The sequence below is a fragment of the Plectrocnemia conspersa genome, unplaced genomic scaffold (assembly GCF_051122295.1).
Source record: "Plectrocnemia conspersa isolate PC_06_02 unplaced genomic scaffold, ASM5112229v1 ptg000011l, whole genome shotgun sequence".
Taxonomy (NCBI): Eukaryota; Metazoa; Arthropoda; class Insecta; order Trichoptera; family Polycentropodidae; genus Plectrocnemia; species Plectrocnemia conspersa.
Window position 1 is genome coordinate 12096311 of NW_028277175.1, and position 23690 is coordinate 12120000.

Below are 23690 nucleotides of genomic sequence, written 5' to 3' on the forward strand. Positions count from 1 at the left end.
CATAATCGAATTTTGACGAAAAGAAAAGCTGAAAAGCAATTATCCCTTCTCAGAAGTGATATTGTTTTTGCGCTCTCCTATTGACCAAAATTAGGTTTGAAAATATTTTGATCAGTCCTCTTATATTAGAAGTCCATAGTACTATCGGTAAGGATAGCTATCATATTTTTAAATCATAGTGTAATATCAAAATGTAGACACACTGTGGAGCAGTATGTGAAAAGCGATGTCTGTCTGTACTTATTTTTCCCCGTATTTTCCCCTGAGAGATGAATTGGCCTAGTTTGTATTATGGACTTTACCAAATGACAGTTCTAAAACTATAATTGATTTTAGAAGTTTTATTAGGGTAGGTTTTGGTTTTAACAGCAAATGGACGTTTTGCAACTATTAAATTGCATTTCATAGACATTTTAAAGCAGCATATTAGCATCTGTCAGTTAAATTAAATTTTCGCTAGTACAAATGTATACCTAAATATTTTTAAACAAAAAATCAGAATTGACAGAATTGTTCTGAAAATGATAGCTTAAGTAATTAATTATATAAGTTGATGTTTTTGTACCTAAAGGATACATAATTAATATTTTAAAAAATACCATTTTAACGAACCTCCTCGATATTAATTTTGATCCATTGACGAACAATACTTAACGAGGGGGTATTAAATATCCCTCCAGGAACATCGTGACCTAACTGTCACGAGCACTCCTCGTCAGCCATCTTCAAATTGACCCCATCGAGACAATCAAGTCGCTTCCATCATTAAAGAACCCTGTGCTACTAATTGATGTTTAATTAAAAATAATTGAAAATAAGAACAACAACGACGTTGACAAAAAGATGAAACTTTTAATAGTCGAAAGGGTCACAAAATAAACTTGTGTCCTCTTAGAGGTCATAGTTACTTTATTTGTAGTTGCATCAACATTGTTTGAACTTATCATATATGTATACAACTACAATCTGATATCGATTACGGTAATTGTAGTCGAACAATCGACATAGGTCAATGTTTACGTCTTTATAAGACTGTGCGGTTAAACTAGATATCCCATAGTATTTGTAACAAATGTGGTTGTTTACTGTAATATACTTTATACATTCTATAAAAATGTTTTTTAATATATTTTTATTATAAGTATATCTATATAATGTACAAAGATTGAATATTGTGGGATAACAATAATCGAGTAATTTTAAAGGTCATCGGTAATTATACATTATAATTTTACCCAAATAACCCAAATTAATATATCTATTAATATAACTTAACATTTAAATAACTTAAATATTGTTCTCGAGAATCTTATTAAATAACAAAATATATTACAATATAGAATTTAACTAACAATTTTTACAAATTTAACAGGTTATTTGATTGAGTTTGTATAAATGTTTAAATAATGCAATAATAAGTCACACGTAAACACAATGAAAAGTTTTAATTATTTAAAAAACGGTATATGTTATTAAAAATTGTAATGCCTGCACTACACTCTCTGGAAGTCCCACTATACTCTCCCACAATACACTCCCACTATGGCCAAGGACGGAGAATATAGTGGGTTACTTCGGTCGAGTTTGGTTCTGCCCGCTCTAAAATCTCTCGGAATTTGTCCGAGGTTACCGAGAACGGGAGGTAAAGTGGGGGTAATTCAGTTGACTTGGCCAGCTTCGAGCGCTTCCGAACATTGTTGGCAAACGGACCGAAGTCAAAGAAACTAAAGTCGGAGCTCTGACGAGAGTGAGAGAGATAATGATATGGTTTTTCGCAAACTGAGATAGAACGAGTAACTCGGTTCAATTTCAGTATGCGCGTAGGCGTCCTATGGTCAACGCGCATGTTAAGCGCTGCATCGTGGTCACGTGGGCAAGTTATAATACCACATGCTTATCGGGGACTTTAACAGACTCTTACTGACATCTTTGAATATTTTAGGGCACCAAAAGGGATTAATTTTATTTTTGATAGTATATTCTTCTAACAAATATTGTTATTATATTTTGGTAAAAAAAATTCTTTCGAATATATTTATGTACGAATTCTTATTTTGAATCGATGGCAAGAAATTCTAAAATTTGCGTAAATTAAATATTTACGACCGAAAAGTTTTCACTGATATTGTATTGCTGAGTGCCCACACAAACTTTTATAATTATCAGTAGCGTAATTTTAATAATATGACAATTTAAAAATTGCGATTATTTGGCACATTTTTCGATCGCGCGCTAATATGCCGGCTGTACGTGACAGAAGCCGCCGTCCAAACGTCATTTTTTTTTAAAATGTAATACGGAGACAAAATTTAAGTACAAACTAAAATAACAATTAAGTTAAATAAAGCATATTAATTCTTGAAATAGTAATGATGTTTCAAAATTGCAAAAAATATAAATTTATAAAATATTTTTTTATTTATTTTCAATAAATTTGTATAATGGAAATATTAATTATTTAACTGCAAATGAACTTAATATACACTATTTATCATAATTAATCTTTACTACAATTTGACGGTGTCAATTCTTAAATAAATACATAGTATTATATATCCATATTTGTATGTGAGAAGTAAAATATTTGTTTGCATTAAATTATTCCTAATTTAATTTTTATTAACATAACATTAATTTTGAATTCATATATTTTATGTTAAAACCAAATAAATTAAACCTCAAATAAAATGATTTATAAATGCTTGTCTAAACTTCAAAGAGACGAACGTTTCGAAGACTCGTCATAATATTCAAAAGTTCAAATAAATTAAATAAGCAATAAAAAACCAATGATGAATTAAACTAAAAATTTAAAACGAAAGCTGCACTCACAAAAAACAAACATAAAGCTCTATGCAAACCGATGACTTTTAACTTTTTTGGCACGCGAGCCAAAACCGATTCGCTATACCCACCCGGAGTCAATTTATCACCGCCACTCGTACATCATTTGACAAAACTTTCGAACAATGAAATTGAAAATTAAAACCTCCGACTGAATAATTATGTATGCGCCCTTTCGCGCATTTGCATAAATACACGCACGACAATTGCGAGTGGCTATAATTGTAGTTTACTTTTTCAGTTAAGCGACGCGGTAAAAAAAATGTACGTACGTAGTATGTAAATGCGACAAGTTAACGAACGATTTTGATATATGACCGTTAATGTGTATTTTGACAGCGTATGCTTATGCGTATTTCACAAGAAAGCTGAAATATAATATTTGACAAGTTAGATTTCACACATTCTCTTATACAACATATACATTATGTCTTGATCTGAATACTCTTTATATACTAGATGAACTTGTAAAGTAAAACAATTTTGATGAATCGCTTGTAATGGATATTCTGAGCGATCGAGCAGGATAGCTCGAATTTATACTTCTAAAAAACTGATAAATCTAATCGGTGTGACACATATTTGACAGAATATGGAGCCGACGATCAAGATGATGAATTGTCCACAAGATAAATAACGATAATAGATAACGGACAACAGTGAGGAAGGGTATAAAGTTGAAATTTACTGTATATAAATTAGCCTAACAATTATAATAATTTAGGGGTTTATTAAGATTTGCTTTTTTACAATATTTTATAATAATTATTAGCAAAGCGATACTGTAAAATATGATGACATAATCGTAATTTAATATAGTGATTAAAACCATTTATTTGCTATAATTAAAATAAATGGATACTAAGATACTAAAATAATACATACTAGTTAGTACGGACTTATCAAAGTAAATTATTGATACGTCCCAAATAAGTCACTCATCTATTACTGGAGCAAATCACTATTAATATTAAATAATGATAAATGATGGTATCGATAATGGTATATATTTTACATGCACGCTCTTCAAAACAATCCAAATCTCTCTACAGATCATTTGTTACAACATTTAGACCCGGCTTATTTTTTTTCAAACGTCGAAATAAATTACTGTTGAGTGTCCACAATGAAACGATTCCTCAACGATGAAGACACAGTCATTGACACATTCAATTGGACAAAAAAAAAGATAGGAAATATATAGCTGGCATAAATCATGCGTATGGCTGCAATTCTATCACGTAATATATATATTGTGTGAGTGTGTTTGAAATACACGCAAATTTATATATTATATATGCGAAAGAATCGCATTAACGTTTACCTACGAGAAGATACTTTCGAAAGCAAAAATGTTTTCGTTTTTTACTCGATACATCTGAAGTGGGGGGTCGGTTGGTCTTCGGAAAAAGGGGAAAATCTATGAGCGAAGATGGGGAAAAGCTCCATCGATTAGCATGCGAAATAAAAACATCCTAAAGGGAGGATTTTATTTTATTTCCCCGATACTTTGGCCCCGAAGACGGCTCCGCCGATTCAAACATAATCCTAAATATAAATTCACACTCAGATATGCAAAGCAGCCTCAGATAAGACGGGATATACATAAAGGGAGCCCGGGTAAAAAGGAGTGGAAGCAATACTCATACTCAGTCTATACCATATTGAACAAATAAATGTAATTTATTTGCCATCGAAAACGCCGATAGCAGGTACCGTATATTTCAAAAAAGGACATACGGGAAATATCCAGCAGATTTTTTATACATGTATATAATACATATAAAAGTCTATGAAAAGTAATGTAATTTATAGACATGAGCGTTTTAAAGCATCCGTGTTATTTATAAAGATCATATTTCGTGATTAGACCTCTTTAAATCTAGCAAATGTAAACATAAATTTAAACCATCCCTTAGCTAGTAAGTCTCCCTTCTAGCTCAAGATGCCTTCGGCGTATTACTAACCATTTGGGAAATTATTTCTTTCCCATCCAGGAAGACGTAATGCGCTCACTGTAAAATTATATTACCAGTAGAACGGCATAATCGCTCATCTTTAAATTAATATGATGGGGTTCACTTTTTATATGTCTATACGGAAATTGGCTTTTGAACTACAGACTTGACAGTTTAAGGCTTTAAGGAACCCATAGCCTTAGTTTAATTTTAAGCTCCCATAATAGTAGTTTTTTAAAATAATAATACAATAATAAAGTGTAGCTCAAATAGGAATTTATATTTTAGTTTAAATAATGGAGATTGCTGCATTATTCGTGCATTAATTTTATTTATTTAAATTAAATGTAATCATAATTTAATTTAAAATAATTTGAATAATGCTAAATTAAATTTAGTTATTAAATTCTTCTTTAAATATTAAATATTTTATAAAAAACATATGATTTTTAACAAGATATCTGTGCATTCATCTCAAGCTTCCAACTCAAATTAAACATCAGAAACAAACCGCCCAATTTAATTCAATTGACCTTGCATCAGTTAAAATGATTTATAGTAGACGTTCTCGTAATACGATAATGCTACTAATGTACGAAACATTTTTAATACATAAATAAAAATATATTCACGTACCTCAGCTGGCGGATATGTACAAATATATGAAAGCGTAATAATTCAGCAATACACACCTGAAAGAATAAAAAAAAACAATGGTTAAATCTTTCGTACGTACATTTTGTAAGATTGTGTATGTGTGTATAGTATATAGAGCACAAACAGTACAAGGATGACACAATGAAGGATGGGTGTATATTTTTATTCTCGTTTCGGCCTGTGTTTGCATAGGATATTTATACGCGAACCTAACATTCTGTCACGATTGTATCTCGGTGCACGTTCCCTCATACATCAGGCAAGGATGGCTAAGACGAGGGGAAAATATTTGCACAGACATATGTAATCCAAGATTTCGAAGACGTTGATTGGTTTAGTCTCACCCCCGTATGCTACGTACACGGATAGATAGGCGAGTTTGCTCGGAAAACAAAAATCGAAGCCCTCCTGCCAACAATGAATGTCTCGCCCACTTAGATGGATGCGACTTTAATTTATTGTCTTTTTACATCCATACGGGAATTCGACACGCGGCACAGTGAGGCAAAACTTGACTTTAGGTTGAGGTATAATAAAAACAATAACGCAGAAAGATAGAATCAAAACTATCCTACTCTTGTTGCAACAAATTAAAATATTGAGTATTATAAATAGCAAAATTGCTAAACTATTTTTTACTGCAAAAGAAACTACAAAAATATGTAACTTGAATCATATGGTCTTTTTACATATTAATCAAGTTATTTATTTTAATTAAATTAAGACCATTGTGATCTAATAGGTTACTTATAATCATAACGATAGTTAAAAAACAATACATTTTATTATTGCAATACAAAAAAATATATAAAATAACAATACACAAAAAATAATATATAGTTAGAAACGAAACAATCATACTATATAAAATTAAATAATTCGAACCGGACTAGTTCATCGTAGCTAACATTAAAAATAGTAATGTTCAATGCCAGTGTATTAAGGAGCATGATGGCGACAGTCATAGCCAATTTGGCTAGTGCGGATGTTTTAGCGCTAACACACATCAGAAGCCAACTCATCTCTCGGGGGGGAAAAGCAGAAGAATAATACAGACATACATCACATCTTACATATTGCTCCAGTTTGTCTACATTTCGATACTACTCAAAATGTATATAAACGACGTCTTCTTGTATTCCTGCATCAAGAGATTTTGTCACTGTATTAGTGAAAGATAGAATGTTAGTAGCAGTAGAAAAGTTGGCTTAAAACATTCTGAAAGTGATTAAAGACGTATCTATGAATAATGATTTTGAATAATTAAGCAGGAGCTAACAACACGGCGACTGGTATATATTTTTTTATGCACATCCTGTCACCCTTTGTATGAATTTGAATGACTTTTGTGCATTTCCAAAGATCAATAAATAATAATGTCATAATAATCAAATCAAAAATTCGTTTTAAGAGCCCCAAATCAGGATTAAAAGGACTTCCAACACCGTATTTAAGATTTGAGCTATCGGTTTAATTGATGGTAAATACTGAAGATCATGTAAAAAAATAATAAAGTGACGGAAATATTGCGCGAAACCGCAGCGATAATTTGTAAAGCATCCAAAGTTTTTTGATTGCACTTCACTTTCAGCGTCGAAAGATTATGAATTACCAGAACTATAATATTTAAAATGATTGATAACTCGGTTATGAGAACTTTTCATTTTTGTATGGAATGTAATGCAAGTTATAACTTTTAAATATATACAATACACATTTGCCAAACAGATAAAAGAATTATATATTATTGTACAGCAATCGAATTTCATCCCACCGTGCGTCGATTTTCGCCGCTAAATAAAAACGAACAAATAAGAGCATTCTCTTAGAGATCAGCGGATGGTGCGAATTCGGGGCGAATTTTTCGGTAGGGTGGGGGATTTTAATAATGAAATTGCCACGTTGATTGTCAGCAAGGCTGACGATGTCAGACGGTATCATATTGCTCATTACTTATGAAATCTTTTCCGACGACGACAGATGGCGAAATGTGTCCTCGTCTACTTTCTGGTTAATAGGAAATTTAATCAGGGAATCGACCGCAAATCCCTACGCGGCGTTGCGAATTAACGCCGTTTGCTTCTGGAACGCCCTATATATATTAATTTGGCTTATTGAAATATTCATGTAGGCATACATATTCAGCATCTTTTAATATTAAGGGGCGGGGGCGGCGGAAGCGAAAATAACTGTTGACTTTGCGAAGAAATCGAATTTGTGGTAATTTCACGATAAATTGAGCATGTTTCGGTTAGCATATATTTTATATAAATATTATTTTTATATTTGCAACTTAAAATTAAATGCTCAATAAGTTTTTTCACATGTTAGGTAAAGTTTGTTTGCTTTTTATCTCAAATAAATTGAGTGGATATTTTAAAAGTTGTTTTAAACTATGTTTCATGATAGATTTATGTGGTGTCATTGTATAAGTTTTAATAACATGTTTTGTAAATTTAGATTCACTTTATCATGAAAATCAAATTGAGATTATTGTTATATAATAAATATATATGTACTAAGTACAGCAGTGATACAGTTAGTATTTTTATATATAATTTTAGAACAGTAAATTGCATTATTTTTACACTTATTTTTAGTTTTTAATATTGAATGCAACACCCAATAAGTATCAAATATCTAAACATGTGCAGATATTTGAACAATTAACCCGCAAGTGCATTAATGGCTCAATAAAACCACTTTCAAACAGGGTGACAGTTGTTAACGCCATAACCATGGACTATAATCTATATACGTACGTATGTATTAGGTATAATATACGTCACATAACGGTTTAGTAATAGTTCGTTGCATTTGTTGATCGAACTCATTTTTACCATCCTACTATTCCCTAATATATAAGTGATATAGTTTTAAGATGGTTTAATAATTACTTATATAAAAGAAAACAAAAAGTTAAAATAAATAATGTATATTCTGAAGAGAAATTAGTGTCTTATGGAGTACCACAAGGGTCTAAATTGGGACCATTGTTATTTGTTTTGTATATTAATGATATAGTTAATAACGTGAAAAAATGTAAAATTCATCTATTTGCGGATGACACATTAATGTATTGCATAGGTGATAACATTAAAGAAATTGTAAATAATTTAAATAATGAATTAAGTATATTAGAAATATGGTTAAAGAATAATGTACTTAAATTAAATGAAAATAAAACTAAATGTATGTTTATTAATTATAAAAATGTATTAGATAATAGTACCAAAATAGTAATAAATAACTCTAGTATAGAAATAGTGGATAATATAAAATATTTAGGAGTAATTGTTGATACAAAATTAAATTTTAAAGAACATTGTAATTACATATTAAAAAAAATTAGTAGAAACATAGGTTTATTATCTATATTAAGAAATATATTAAGTATAAATACAAAAAAAAAAATTTACAATAGTATAATATTGCCCCATTTTAATTATTGTGCAACACTATTAAATATGTTAAATAAATTAGATAAACAAAAGTTGCAAAAATTACAAAATAGGGCAATGAGAGTAATCTTAAATAAAAATAGATTAACTAATTGTAAAAGTATGATTGATAGATTAGAATGGTTGAATGTTCAAGAAATATTGAGTATGAATGTTTTAGTATTTATATATAAGTTAGAAAATAATATGTTACCAAAATATTTTAATAAGTATTTAATAAGAAATAAAGATGTACATAAATATAATACTAGAAATAAAGAAAATTTAAAGATAATTAAGTATAAGAAAACGAGTACGGCTAGGGGAATTATGTACGGAGGTTTTGATTTATATAATAGTCTTCCAAGAGAAATCCGAAACAGCAAAAATATAACGGGTTTTATAAATGGAATAAAAAAACACCTTTGTACATATAGAAATAAATTATAATATTAAGACTTTATTATTGTATATTTTTATTTTTTTATTTCTGTTATGTATTTTTTATATATTTTTATATATGTTTACTAAATTTGTTAGATGTAAAGATTAGCTATTAAGCTTAATAAATTAATAAAATAAATAAATAAATAAATATTACATTACAAATGTTAAGAGTAAAATGAACGCATAATAAACTTATTTTAAATGTAGGTAATGGGGGTAAACGTATGTCTGTGTCCAAAAAATATTTTGTATAGAGACAAAGATCGATCGATTTTTTTTATCAAAACTTATCGCCTGGTCTTGCGCATCAAACCCTACGGGCCTAATCAACCATGGGATGCAACTTTTCAAATGTGTGTGTGTCCTCGCAAATGACTGCCACGCCACCCCAGGGGAGGGAATTTTTGATGGATGACTGCTGAAACGTCATTGTCATGGATACAACGGAGATGGGGGCCGGACCGCGTTGCCGGGGTCCCATTAAAATCAATTTGAGACCCCCTTTCGCTCTTTTGTCGCGAAAATGTGATAATACACGATGCACTTGGTAATCTCTCTTTTTGTCCCCGTGATCCGACAATGGATTTCGGTCGCGTGTTTTGATTGATAACTGATTTTTACCCTGCGCTCTAGCGAAATGTTTCACGGTCGGCTACTTTGTCGAGATGACGCTAATGCGACTTCCCCTTCGATGTTTACTTTTTTTAATAAATTGTATTAAAAATTGTTGTTGATCTCTCGAGGGACGATGCAAATAATGAAATAGTATGCGTGTGTTATGATGATATATAAAGGTATATATTTGTCTGTTTTACTAATATAGGTTTGCCGGTTGTAATGCTTTTCAGAGTCAATTTAATCTTGTAATGTCACGAATAAAGCAATTAAAACACCATAGATGCTGGTATTAATACATAAAAATAATTCAACAACATATTACTGGTAAGAAAAAGTGCGCGATACAGAGTATACGAATCTCGTTATTATATAATGAATATACAACAACAATATACAAGCCATCCGATTTCGACCTAGATATCTACTACTACCTGTTACATTTTGATTAGAAAATCAAGATCACACCTTGTGTCAGCGTCGAGACACAATAATTTCCCCATTAACACTTCATCGCTCTCGACATGTTTGCCGAACCTTAATCATTTCTATGCCCGAGGCTACCAAATTATCTTCGCCGGGCTATTACCCTCACGCACATTTTCCATTATGCCATTAAGTAATCAGCTGATATTCGAGTCTTTTATCGAGACCTTTCGGTGATTTAGTGGCACCGGGCACGCGGTTAGGCCATTTTCGCCGAGAATCCGATACCTTGTCAATTTAATCACTGCTCTGGTTAATCCTCCTAATCTTTGCATCAACTCTTTATATAAGTATACATAATTTTATTAGTATGTGGCTCAATCGAATTATGATTATCATTTACAAATCGAGCGCTTCATGCAATAATTTAATACAAAAACGCCAACAATGGAAAAGTGTGTGGGTCGTTTGGTTGTCTTAGCCCTTAAAGTCCCGGGTTTCCCCTAATGAATTGTGACAGTTGGCCGGATAAAGCCCGAGTTGAATGGGGTGAGATTTGTTAGTTAAGAAACTTTATAAATTATACATGTGCATTTGTATGTAAGAAGGAATAATTGTGTGTAAGGAAGGAAGCGCGTCGAGTTTAAGATCTCTTCAGTAGGCGCAACTTGAAGTTGAAATGCAATAAAATACATAAGTAATGAATTATTAGAATACTTGTATTGTGCATATAATGATCCATAATATTTATATAATATATTGCATAAACAATCGCTATTATTTAATTAGACTGAACGTACATTTCGCAACATTGCTTCGTGGCCATTGTACTCTATATAAGCCACAAGAACTAACCTTAATAAGGCAAGAATTATTGTCCTTTGTGAATAGCCAAGTTCACTCTGCACGACCGAGGTGCTTTCTACCTGTCATCAATCAACGACCTGAAGTACAAAAAGTAGTTTCTTAGGTGAAACATCTTTGCGGAGAGCTACGTTAAAACTTTTCGCTACGAAAAGATTTTCAAAATGATAGTGTACACTGTGAGATAAACAATGAATATTATTATAAACGCCAATCTTAGATATGAAATAAATATTATAATAATATATTGAAATTTAACGGATATGCAATATGTTTAAAAATTACTTTTAAGGCCAAAGAGGTGGGACCTCTTTGGCTGAAAAAAAATCTGGGAACAGAGTATTTTATAAACATATATAGATGATTACATATGTATAGAAATGTTGATGCCGCTATTAGGCCGTAAAGTTAAAATGGTATATCTTAAAAGGTAAAGGGTCTCCGCTGGAGTGTCAAGTTGTATTATTTTCGGTTGTGATTTTTTCTATTCTCAACGCTTCAAATTAAAAAAAAGCATATTGCCTTCATGACAATATATTTAATGATGAGATAACCGCATCACTTTTAAATGATTTTGACAATTTTTTATAATTTTAGATTTCTAAATAAACTATTGATTTTAAAATATGTTTTTATATAATAAATAATATATCAATTGATAAATCATAATCTGCCATATGCTCATAATGGAATAGTTTACACCAAAAATTAATTTCGTCGTAAAGGGCAATCGTTTGATGACTGTGGAATTTCACATCATAACAGCCGCACACGACCACAATTTGTAATCATCAAATTTGAACGCTGTTGTGTTCAACGTTCCAAATGCAACACAGCAGTAGCAACACGGGTACACTGACATTAACCACAAATACTATGTTGTGTATGCATGTGTATTTTGAATGGCGGTACACGTCGATTGAATTTCACGTGGCAGACGTTCAAAAGTTCGAATCGAAACGATGTTACGTGCCGGTGTTAATATTTTAACTGATGCGATGCATTCGGTTACGTTCAGCGGTTAAAAGTAACCATTGACCATTAATAAAAAATATATAAAATATTAAATTAATTACTAAGCGAAATGATATCATTTAATTTGCATTTTATTCATATAATAAAAACGACAGAAACTGGTTTTATTAAATGGTATTAAATCTAAATTCTACAACGGTCGCTTATTAGTTATAAATTTGTTAAGCTAATGAAGCTATTAATATGTTTTTATGCGAGTTTATAAACAACTTAATTTAGAATGTTAGATTAAATTTATTTAGTATGCTTGTGAAATACTTTTTTTAATAAGGCGAATTCCTTGATGTACGACCGACTACTGAGAATCAAGGAATCACTCTTTAATAAAAAAAGATAAGAAGATCAACCCGCTGTTAATTTGGCACACTAAATCTTGAGATGACATATATATGCGCAAAAATGTGATATTGTGAAATTATTTTTTGTGCGCATATGAGATAAAAATAATAATATATACATACATTGACAATAAGCACTACTGTTTTGGATTTTACGATGCTCAAAGTCTAACTGCTAAACTCGTCTTCAAAGAGAAACTGTAAGAGATGTTTTTCTTTTACACGGACTCTCATTTATCAGAGTCGTGTGTTTCTTTAAGACGAAAAGCTTTGATAATTAGGTTAAGCGTTTTAAATTTAGTTTCACTCTACTTTTTAATCAATTTATTTAAAACAATATCCATATTTGTATAGTAATATTTCGCATATATACAAATCAATAATTGAATTTCTGCGAGCAAGTCATATAACTTCTTTCTACGCACCCGCTCACATCAATATTTTGCCTGCTCATTAAGTCCTTGTCATTAACAGGCACAAGTTGATGATTCATTTTAGCTGCAGTTTTATTTTTCGCGTAGATTAAATGGAATTGAAACGGCGATTTTAAAACTGCAAGTGCTAAATTTTTCTACATCAGATTCAAGTATTGGCAAGCAAATAAAAAATCTCTTTAATTTTTACGACTTTTGTATCTTTAGTTTCTGAATATTCACCGTAAATACATTATACATAGTATATAAGAATATACTATTCGAAGATCATTATCACTTATTTTATTTCAGTATAAAGGGTATTTCTTACCCATGAGTTGCTACAATCAATCAAAAGAGCAATTGATAAACAACCACATATCTCACGCGCAACAATAGAAAACACAAAACTAAAAGACGGAATTACACAACGAGAACCCACTGCTTGCCTCTATCTCCTGAATCTCTAGTCGTTAATTCTTTTACTTTTAAAACGTCCCGTTTAACTATCGATATATGTATATACATACGCATACACAACGTGCACCATAATAACACACCCATGACAGAAAGGACCACGTGTGACGTCGGTCTACGTTAATTATAATTTTGACAGTGTCGTAGGCGTCCATCTACTTCGTTCCGAATGTACAGTTTAAGTAGAATAAATTAGTGCCTTAAAGACCCACTTCGACGTTGGTGGATTTCGTTATTTTTTAAATAAAAATACGTAGTATGTATGTATAGATGAAAATAGAACCATGGAAGGAAAGACAGGCGATAAATCTAGAGACGTTGAAGAGCGCCATCCGTCTAGTTAGGAAATGCGCCGAGGAAGTGTTTTCTGTAGTAGTTAGTGATTGTGGGACGCTTAGGAATAGTGCACTAAAATAGAAGAATCGTAGTTAAACCAGAAATATGGCCATAAAGCCGGACGTTGCACTTAGAAGCTGAGTTTCATACTGTTGATGTATATAATTGCTTGTATGACGCACTAAAGATGTACGAAAATATCTTGAATTAACTGCGTGTTTTATAATTCATGCAATTTTCTACATGAGAGTAAATTAGCGCGCTCCAAATAAAATTTTAAGCTAGACGCGTTATTTTGGTACAAGATCTTAAAATTTTAATGATCTCTAAGAGGATGACTTAATATCTGTAAAAGTCTTAATTAATAAGACAAAGCTAGTGTAAATTTATTCAAATAGTAGATATGACCATGATTTGTATAAATATTATTGAATGTATGTAAATTTAATAAGCATGCTACATTACTTACATATTTAGATCATATTCATAAAGATTTGCAAATGATTTTTTTACAATCATATTCTATATATATTTTTTTAAATATGATAAGAGATGCATGTCACTACAAAAATATGTACACATAACTAAATTAAAAATTGTTAATTATTAATATTGAATTAACCCTCTCACTGCAACTGGTATTTGTGTACGCCATTTCGAACTTAGCTCATGTGTGGTGAGCACATTTTTGTGTCATCAATTCTATAGATCTGATAGATATATAAATTAGAGTGATTTTTCAGCCCTAAATTATATGAAATAACCATACATGGTTTAGAATATCATGTATGTAAAGATGAATCCGCAGTGAAAGGGTTATAGCAAATAAATCTCTTGATGACTCAGATCACAGTAACATATAATTTTGCTTTAAATGACGCATTAAACTTGTATTCATAAGCAAAAGATCTACCACATTGTTTTGTAAGTCATACATTTTTCTCTCACACGATAAATACGTCATGCTTATTCAAATTTATTAAGTTCTCGCGTTTGTCAGTCATGAGCTGTCATTAATTAAACTCGTACGCTGCAAACAGGGACACTTTTTAATTGCCCGCTATAAATTCACACACATACAAAAAACATGTTTGTCAGAAAATTTTGACAACCACAAAATAAATGCACTCTGGTTACGAAACTTTTGGTTGTTACGAATGGAAATTACGCTAAACCAAAAAAGCGCGTGGGAATAATTTTAGATGTCCGCTCAGTTTGCGGTGACATTTTACTAGACATGTTATAATTATTTTATTATATATAATTTACATTTACGTGTGAAATGCGATGAATCTGGATCACGATGAATAATAAAGTGTATTAAAGATATATTTATGCATACAAGAGTTTCATAGTGGATTATACGTAGTGGCGGAAATTGGTGACGTAAGAGCGTATCTAATATACAACGCTATTGTCGATATATTTCACTATTGGTTATGAATTTTCGATTCTATATGAAAGACTTAACGTACTCTATATTTAGAACGCTAAAATATATTTAAATTTGAAACAATATGAACAGTTTTAAATCTATATTTTCATGCACGCTTTACCGAAAATATATTTAGAATTACGAAAGATATTGATCTTATGACTGCAATGAAAGATTTAAATATATGTATGTATATATTTGTAATGCGTGATGTTTCAGCATATGTTGATAAAGTTTATATGTATGAAATGTTAAAATATAACATCAAACTGAAATTTGAAGATAAGTTAAGTTAATTTACTGTAAAGTTGGTCCTTGTTATTTTATATTGCTATTATTTTATTTTTATATTACTATCCATAAATTTCGCTATTGATGATGTGTTTTTGTATATATTTATATACATATGTGTGTAGCTGAATTTTTAGCTGTAGCGGTTTGGAGCTCGTTGGCGCAAAACGGCCTTTCCAAAAATTCGTAATGAGATCATTACTACACGATAGAGGCTCAGCCACAATAAAGTTGTTTTATCATAAGCCTGCGCTTTTGTTGTTATTCAAAACCCTTATCTTGCCTCGGCTCCTTTGTGAACGTCATTCACATCCCCTTTGCGCGTAAATATTCGATAATAATATTCATACGTGGAAAAGCGACTCATTTTCCGCCCCAGTGCAGATATCAAGAGTAAAATTACACCCAATTTGCAAACGCGTATGTGTGCATACATACATATATGTATATATGTATATAGTAAATACACACAGGCCGGACGAAAGGTTTGCCTAGCATTAACGCCAAGAGCAGAAGCCCGAAATCCATCAAAAGTTGCTTGGAGAAACTCGACTTTGAGATTATTTTGTGAATTTCAAAAACAACGAAGGTTAACAGCTAATTTTAACAGAAAATAAATAATGCTCTTGGAAGCAGTTAAAGAGATTTGCGTCATTTAATGGGAGTGAAAAATATACATACATATATATTGTATGGTAACCCGCAATAAATATATTGCCGGCTCTGACTTGCGTGATGTTATTTGCAAATTTAACATCACTCATCCATAATAATGTTGTGTGCTTTACACATATAGAAGTTTTAATTTTACAGTAAGCGACAGGCGTACGTAATAATTATTATTTTCGTTCATACGGAAAGCGTGCTAATGTCTGATTTTTCATTCATAATTTATTTATAACACGGTGACATAAATTACATTTTTATTTTAAGCGTGTAGAATATAAATCGGGCTATTTAGAATCGTTAAATATTTTATCAACATAATAATCAACGCTTCTGTATTTAATTTAATATTATTAAATAAAATATTTGTTGCCACTTTTTTTATTTTCAATCAGAAAATAATTTTACATATAAACCAGTTTAATTAATAAAAAACTGCACCATAGAGGACTAATTTTCATTTTATTTATATGTATTTTTGCTATGCAAAATATTTTTATAGTAATTTCTGGTATGAAAATAAAAAATTCCATCAATATTCTTTGATGGTATCTATATGCTATTGTGCAGTATAAATGTGTATTATATATTATGGTTATAGCTTAATTTTGGATGTCTTGCTAATAGTGTTACTCCACACCGAACAGGAATATGTTAAAATGTGCCTGATTAATTGATTGTATACAAAGATTTTATATTTTTTAATAAGGGCGCTCTTTTAATTAAATATCAGTTTAATGCAAGTTATTTTTTTAGAGCATATGTTCTCAAAGTTGGTTATATTGCCCACCGGTGGGCAATGGACAAACGTTGATGGGCAATGCTGGCTCTGAGGAATTTGGTGAGCGATGGAGGCGCCCGGAGGGCCACGAAGAAGTGAACAAAAAGTTCGTTGTTCAAAAAATAATGTTGTGAGAAAATATTTTAAACATTTTATATTTTTAATAAAGTATATAATTTTTGCATAAATTAGAATCTTTTAAAAATGGTCGCTGTAATCGTTTTTTTTATATTTTTTATATTGCAAATACTATTTTTATTAATAGCAATTTATATTTTTATAAGTAGCAAATATTTATTATACATAGCAAATAATAATAAAAAAGTAGTAATAATAATTAAGTAGCACTGTATAAAAAGCAAATAATATTTTTTTAAATGGCAAAAAATATTCAATTTCTTTGATACTAGACAATAATACCTACTGGTAAAAATCCTATGTAAAAGTGTGAATTTTTTGTTTTAATTAAATAAGTCGCTTAATTTTAAACTTGGTTTTGAAATTCTAAAATTGCACAGGCTACACAAGAAATCTGTTGAAATTTAAAAAATATATACACGTTTAGAATTGATTAATAATTGAGATTCAAAGGGGCGATGAAAAATTTAGTTGTTGAAACGTGGGCGATGAGTCAATTAAGGTTGAGAATCTATGCTTCAGAGCAAAGCTGCAAAATGTGTTTATTAATTTTAAGCTTGGAGTCCAGGTGTAAGCCCAGGTATTTAACGCTAGATTTCCATTTTACGTAACTGTCCTATTCACTATGAAGTGGCGGTGGCTAAGTTTGTCTACGTTTCATAAATAGAATTGACACTGTTTTATTGTGGTTAATTCTAATTTTTCTAAAAGATTTTTGAAATTTATTCGCGATTAAACTGTAAGCAGTCGTTAAAGTCCAATCACATATAAAATAGTACTTAATATAAATCGTATACAAGATTAAAGCATATTGATTTCTCGATTATCTTAATTTCTCAAGAAATGAGAATTCTCGACTTCACTTCCTAAACTTTTAGAGAGATTATGATGGATGAAAAAATGTATGTAATATAGTAGAGTTGTAATACATTGTCGTGAAAAATAGTATCTGCTGCATTGCCCACTAAAATATAGTTCCAGCTCTTTCTTGACGACTTAGAATTTCAATACACTCGAGAAAAGTAAAACTGTGTGTAAAATACATATGTGTTTTGTTTGGCAATGTTTCTTAAATTTTACTAATTTTATTTAGCCCAGAACCCTCAATACATCTCAAACTCTTTTATCATACATAACCATTGTTCATTATTTGTATTATGTATATTCATAAAATTGTGATGAACTTTGCCAACATAGGATCGTTGACATGACGATCGCGGTAGTTGACCGGGACGAGCGTTGAGTGAAGAGCTTAGTTCTATATAACAATGTACCAGATTGCCGTTCACCAGTTCAGCTTCCCTAATAAGGGCATGAGCCCTCTCGGCGAGAGAGCGTGGGAAGGTCTTTCGTCCTTGATTGTCCTGAAGATTGGTCTTAGTAACGTGTACATGTAGCCCCATAGCCTTTCCTCGTCGTAATTTCGATACGACCTTTACAATATTAACATAAACTGTTGCGTGTTATACAGTTCATACAAGATGGCTTATAAAAACATGCAAGAACTTAGTGATGCTGCTAATAAAATATATTGTCAACTAATTTATTAAATTAGATTAATAGTTTAGTCATGTATATATTTACCGTTATGCCATGCATACTTTTATACATACACAGTGGAAAATATTGCAAAAAATATCCGCTTCATTGTTAGAATCCATTAAGATATTGAACTCTGAACGATATATCGGTTTTCAGAGCGTGCCTGTGTTCTGTTTGAGGGTTGCCGTTCGCTGCAAACGATCATCCATTAGAGTGAAGACCGATATTTTGCATTAAGCTGATGAAATTCATTTCCGATATGATCCCGGTAATGCGAAATTTTCATCTATGATTTCTATAAAAGTTTGCAATGAACATATACAATATACGTACACATGAATGTAGGTGCATATTGTTAAACTCGCTATGGCAATAATATTTTATTGCCGATCATAACGTTTTACCTTTTAAGCGAACTGTCTGATTCAATTGCATTTTATTGATGCGTTGGGTATATGTAATAGTATATTATTGGATGTATATAAATAAGTGAGGAAATTGTTATACACTGCCTCATAATAAATTACAGAATGAAGACCACAAATATTTTTTAGCGAAATTAAGTTATATTGGACTAAATTTTGGATGCTGTTTCAAAAAAAGACACAGAGAAAAAATATCATTTTGTTTCATGAACCTGTAGAAGAATTAAGTTAAACGCGACTTTTTTATAAATTAACAAAGTTAAACTACAGGTTTCAACATTTCCTCAGATACCATGTCGTATAGTATATATGTTTTTGGAATAGTCAATTTTTAAAAATCATGTTAAAAAAATGAATAAAATAATATAGTACAGATTTTCATTTTTTTATAAAATATAATTTTGATGGAACGATATTTTTGTATATTTATCGCATAATATTTTAAATACTTAATTTTTTTTGTATAGCATATAGTATAATACAATTACATTGACGGTATTCCCCTCGCGAGCAATGAACCGGTTCCTTCCGAGTAACTCGCAAGGTTTGTTGTTGTTGTGACATTAATAAGTAAAACACGAGTCCCTATTATAGAAGTGACCCTTGAAGATCCGCCATAAAGTCAGCTGACAAATAATTCACTCCTTTTGCACAACGTACGAACTGGGAACTGAAAGCGATTGTATTATATATATATTATATTATACAAACGGCAAAAGCCGAAAGGGCGTCGGTCAAACAAGGACATCATGTGTGTAACATAAGGTGTACAACAATTTTTAGAGTCGTTTCTACGTCCCTTTGACTTACCAAAATTCCTGCATGATTTAAAGCTCTAAGGAAATTATACGCTCTGATCACAATATCTAATTAGCTATTCACAAAACGTTTCCTAGCCAGACAAGACCATTATTATTACACCGCTTTTCCATATATTCATAATATAATATATGTATGATATTTGTGTAATCGATAGAACGGAAATTAGACAATAAATTCATGTCCTTTGAATGTTATTACGCAATAGGCATATGTAAGGGCGTGATTTAATGTATATGCCACTTGATAAGATTGTCAAATTTATGCTTGTAAAACTGCATTTGACTCATTGACTTATTATATGTTTGAGAGTTGCTGCGTGGGAGCTACGAATTCCGGATACTTAAGTGCACAGGGATGGCTCGGATTATAATTGGAATCAAGATCGAGATCGAATTTTTGTGAAGTGAATGTGGGTGGACGTGAATCTTGAATGTATATGGACCATATTTAGTGAAAATGCTTTGTATATACACCACAATATAATGTATGTAATCAAATTAAATCGTAAGTCAACATCAACAGCGCGTGCTAGTTTAATCAATCAAAATGTATATAATTTTTCATGGTATAAAAAAACAGTTTATTACACGTGTGTGCTGGTTTGTGTAATATTCATATGCAAATCAAGACATAATTAGAAAAATTACGAGCCGTTGTACGAGTAAACACCGCTAATTATGGATATAAAGTCACGCATTTATGTGCCATTGTGAAATTCGAGTAATTATTTGTGATTGTATAAAATTTATGGCGTGCTTCGATTAAAATGATATATTAAGATTTATATCGTTATACAAATATATTGTTTGTGTAGTTTTTTTTTTGCAAAATAAGAATACTTCTACCTTAACTAACTTCGATTAACTGATATACACTGGATAAAAGTTAAATTTGGAAAGTTTGCTACTCGGAGGAAATAATAATCATAACTTTTTATCGTTGTTGGAGTTCATGTAATAATTATCGTATCTAAATATACACATGCATAAGACCAAAACTAGAAGATAAAATGAGGTATATGAATGTGTTAATTTATATGCCATAAACCCTTTGAAGATTTAATTTTTCTCAAACCTTAAAAAAGAATCAGATTCGAAAGATATAACCGCGGGTTATTACCATCCATTGTGCATAAAAATACGGCAAAAAAGTTTAAAAATACGGCTAAAAAAGCTTCGCCCCAAGCGATGCCGCGGAAAAAAAGCATTTGTATTGCATAGTACAAAAAGTTGTAATATTTATAATTTATTATCAAAATTGATTCGGTACGTTAGTAACGATTGGCCTCCATTGGGAGTCTCAGGTGCGGTTCGTAGCTGGCTCGCATTATCGCCAAAGGCTACCTAGCGGATTAAGGGCGGTCTCTACGGTGGCTCTTGTCGAATTCGGATTCAATTGTTGCCTTTTATGGCCTATTAATGCTTCATGCGCCACGAAGAAGTGAGAGGCCCACTAGCGCCGTCGTTAGTGCCTTTAGAGCACCTGGTGCTATTTGCTCCCTATCGTTTTATATGAGCGTGTATACTACGACCACTAATAGAGCATTATTATTGTGAACAGCTACACGAATTGAACTATAACAATAAATATGTACATAACGACGAAGAAGAGTGTCGGTATTGGATTTCATCAAACAAAAGTGTCTTTTGCGTAGGCAGAGGTCGATATGTGTGTGAGAGGACCGTGTAAAATATAAACACTACATGAAGCATTGTTGCATAATCATCACATTACATTTTAAAGGTCAATAAGTTTATTTTGTGTAAGGTGAAAGTTTAGTGTTTGGTTTAAGTACAGTAACACGGTAACACGATACGAATTGGTTATTTAAAGTTTAAGTACAATGACAAAAATTGAATCAAATATAAGTAGGATAAGCGATTTAAAAATCCATCAATTTACTTTAAATGTATGATATATTCTGACTATCATGAAATATCGTAGGAAATAGTATTGAAATAAATAATAAAAATATTTAAATTAAATCTTTTATTGTGAATCAATTAACTCCAAAGTATAATATATAACACACCTTTCTATAATAACGTAAAAATCCACGTCAAAAGAAATAAATCCGTGCCGTCTTATGTATAATATTAGTTAATGCGTAATTTAAATATTTCGCATAAAATATGATTTCAGAAAATATGTCGCAACGGTGGCTAATTTTTATATTTATTTATAGCATAGAAAGGGTTAACTCGTACCTATTAATATTTATTCAAGAAATTATACTACGATGTTATAAAATACATAAAATGCCTTTTTTGTCATGAGGCCCGGAAGCATTGTATTTTCAGGGCTCGGATTTGCTTTCGGCGGCCCTAGCTTTAATGGAATAGCAATAAAGCAGGATTTCCCAAACTTTTTCAGCGACGGAACACTTGGCAAATCCGAAAACTTTGGTGGAACACTTAGCTTATTTTTTAGGTTGGGTAATTCATAATAGTAATATCATTTATTTCATAAACATAAAAATTTAAATAAATTAAACTCCTAATGACTCTGATGATTTTGGGTTCTTAAATTACAATTTTTTTTATATCAGGCATAATATTGAGCAGTTGTATTCTCAGTTTTTGGATTATTTTCTTCTTCGATGATAGATGTATCAGTAGAAGTATTTGGCCTTTCTTTTGTCAAATTTCCTGTTTTGAACCAAAGATCCATGGGTAGTTTTTGAATAATATGTAAATTCTGTAATATTTTTTTTTGTCAAAATGGAAAAAAATCTGTATTGTAAGCAACCAGACTAAATTAATGTACAAGAAGATCGATTCATTTTTGTGCACATTTTATTTAAATCATTTATATTTCCAAAAGTATACACCCAATCCTGTTTTAACGCAATAAATTACAATAGTTTCAAGTTTTTTTATCAGATTTATGAAAAAATTTTACGTATTAGCAAGACTAACAAATTTTTTAATTAATTCCAAATTTTTGTGAAATATATATTTAGACTCCGCGGAACGCCTATTTTGGATCCGCGGAACATAGTTTGGGAAACCATGCAATAGAGTATTGGTCGAAAGTAAGTCCAATAACATTTGTTTGATCGTGGAGAATGATTCTTTCTAATGTGCAAATAGATTTATTGAATTCTAAAGAGACTGAGGGAAGTGAAATGTGTAGATAAATAAAAAATTGAAAATGCTTTGAGGAGTGGTTTGATCTCGATTCAAATGACCCGGATTTTCAATGCTCGAATGATGCGGATATCGTTTATATTGTCACTTAAACAAAAGAGGAAGGGAGTTATAATGATAATACAAGTGAATAAGATACTAACAATTACATTAGTCACAAGACGGTACTGACTTCTGTTGAAATTTTAATGAATACATCGACCAAAGGATATTCGAATATAACGATGGAGCTTTTATAAAAAATCATACTGATGTTCGAAAAATTAGGATTAAGAATTAAGGACTTTAAAGATCAAATTATAATTTTACATATACATCCATATGTATATCATATACAATACATCGAAAGTAAATCAAATATTAAAAAAATTCTCGCTGTATGATTAATTTGGAATTTTAAAGAAATGGTTTTATCACCAAATGGCATATTAAAATACATTTACACAATATACATATTTTTATTTATAAAAGTATTAAATACTTTTATGTTGCCTTCCGTCGCGCCGAATATACTGCGCATCCTCCTCGTCTCAGATCGAAGGAATTCACAAAATTTACGGCCGTACAAAACCTTGAAATGATACGTCTCGC

The 23690-nt window shown here is 30.9% G+C and overlaps 1 protein-coding gene across 13 annotated transcripts in view; it reads right to left on the reverse strand.

The window, feature by feature from the left end:
* Positions 1 to 23690, reverse strand: part of Ten-m (teneurin transmembrane protein Ten-m) — a 460112-nt gene that overhangs the window by 416487 nt on the left and 19935 nt on the right. Inside the window, exon 2 of one of the 13 annotated variants that reach the window (XM_088198137.1) lies at positions 5439 to 5494. The exons of the other annotated variants lie outside the window; for them this stretch is intronic. The gene's annotated coding sequence lies outside the window, so the exon portion shown is untranslated. The remainder of the gene's footprint in view (positions 1 to 5438; positions 5495 to 23690) is intronic. 13 annotated transcript variants of the gene reach the window in all.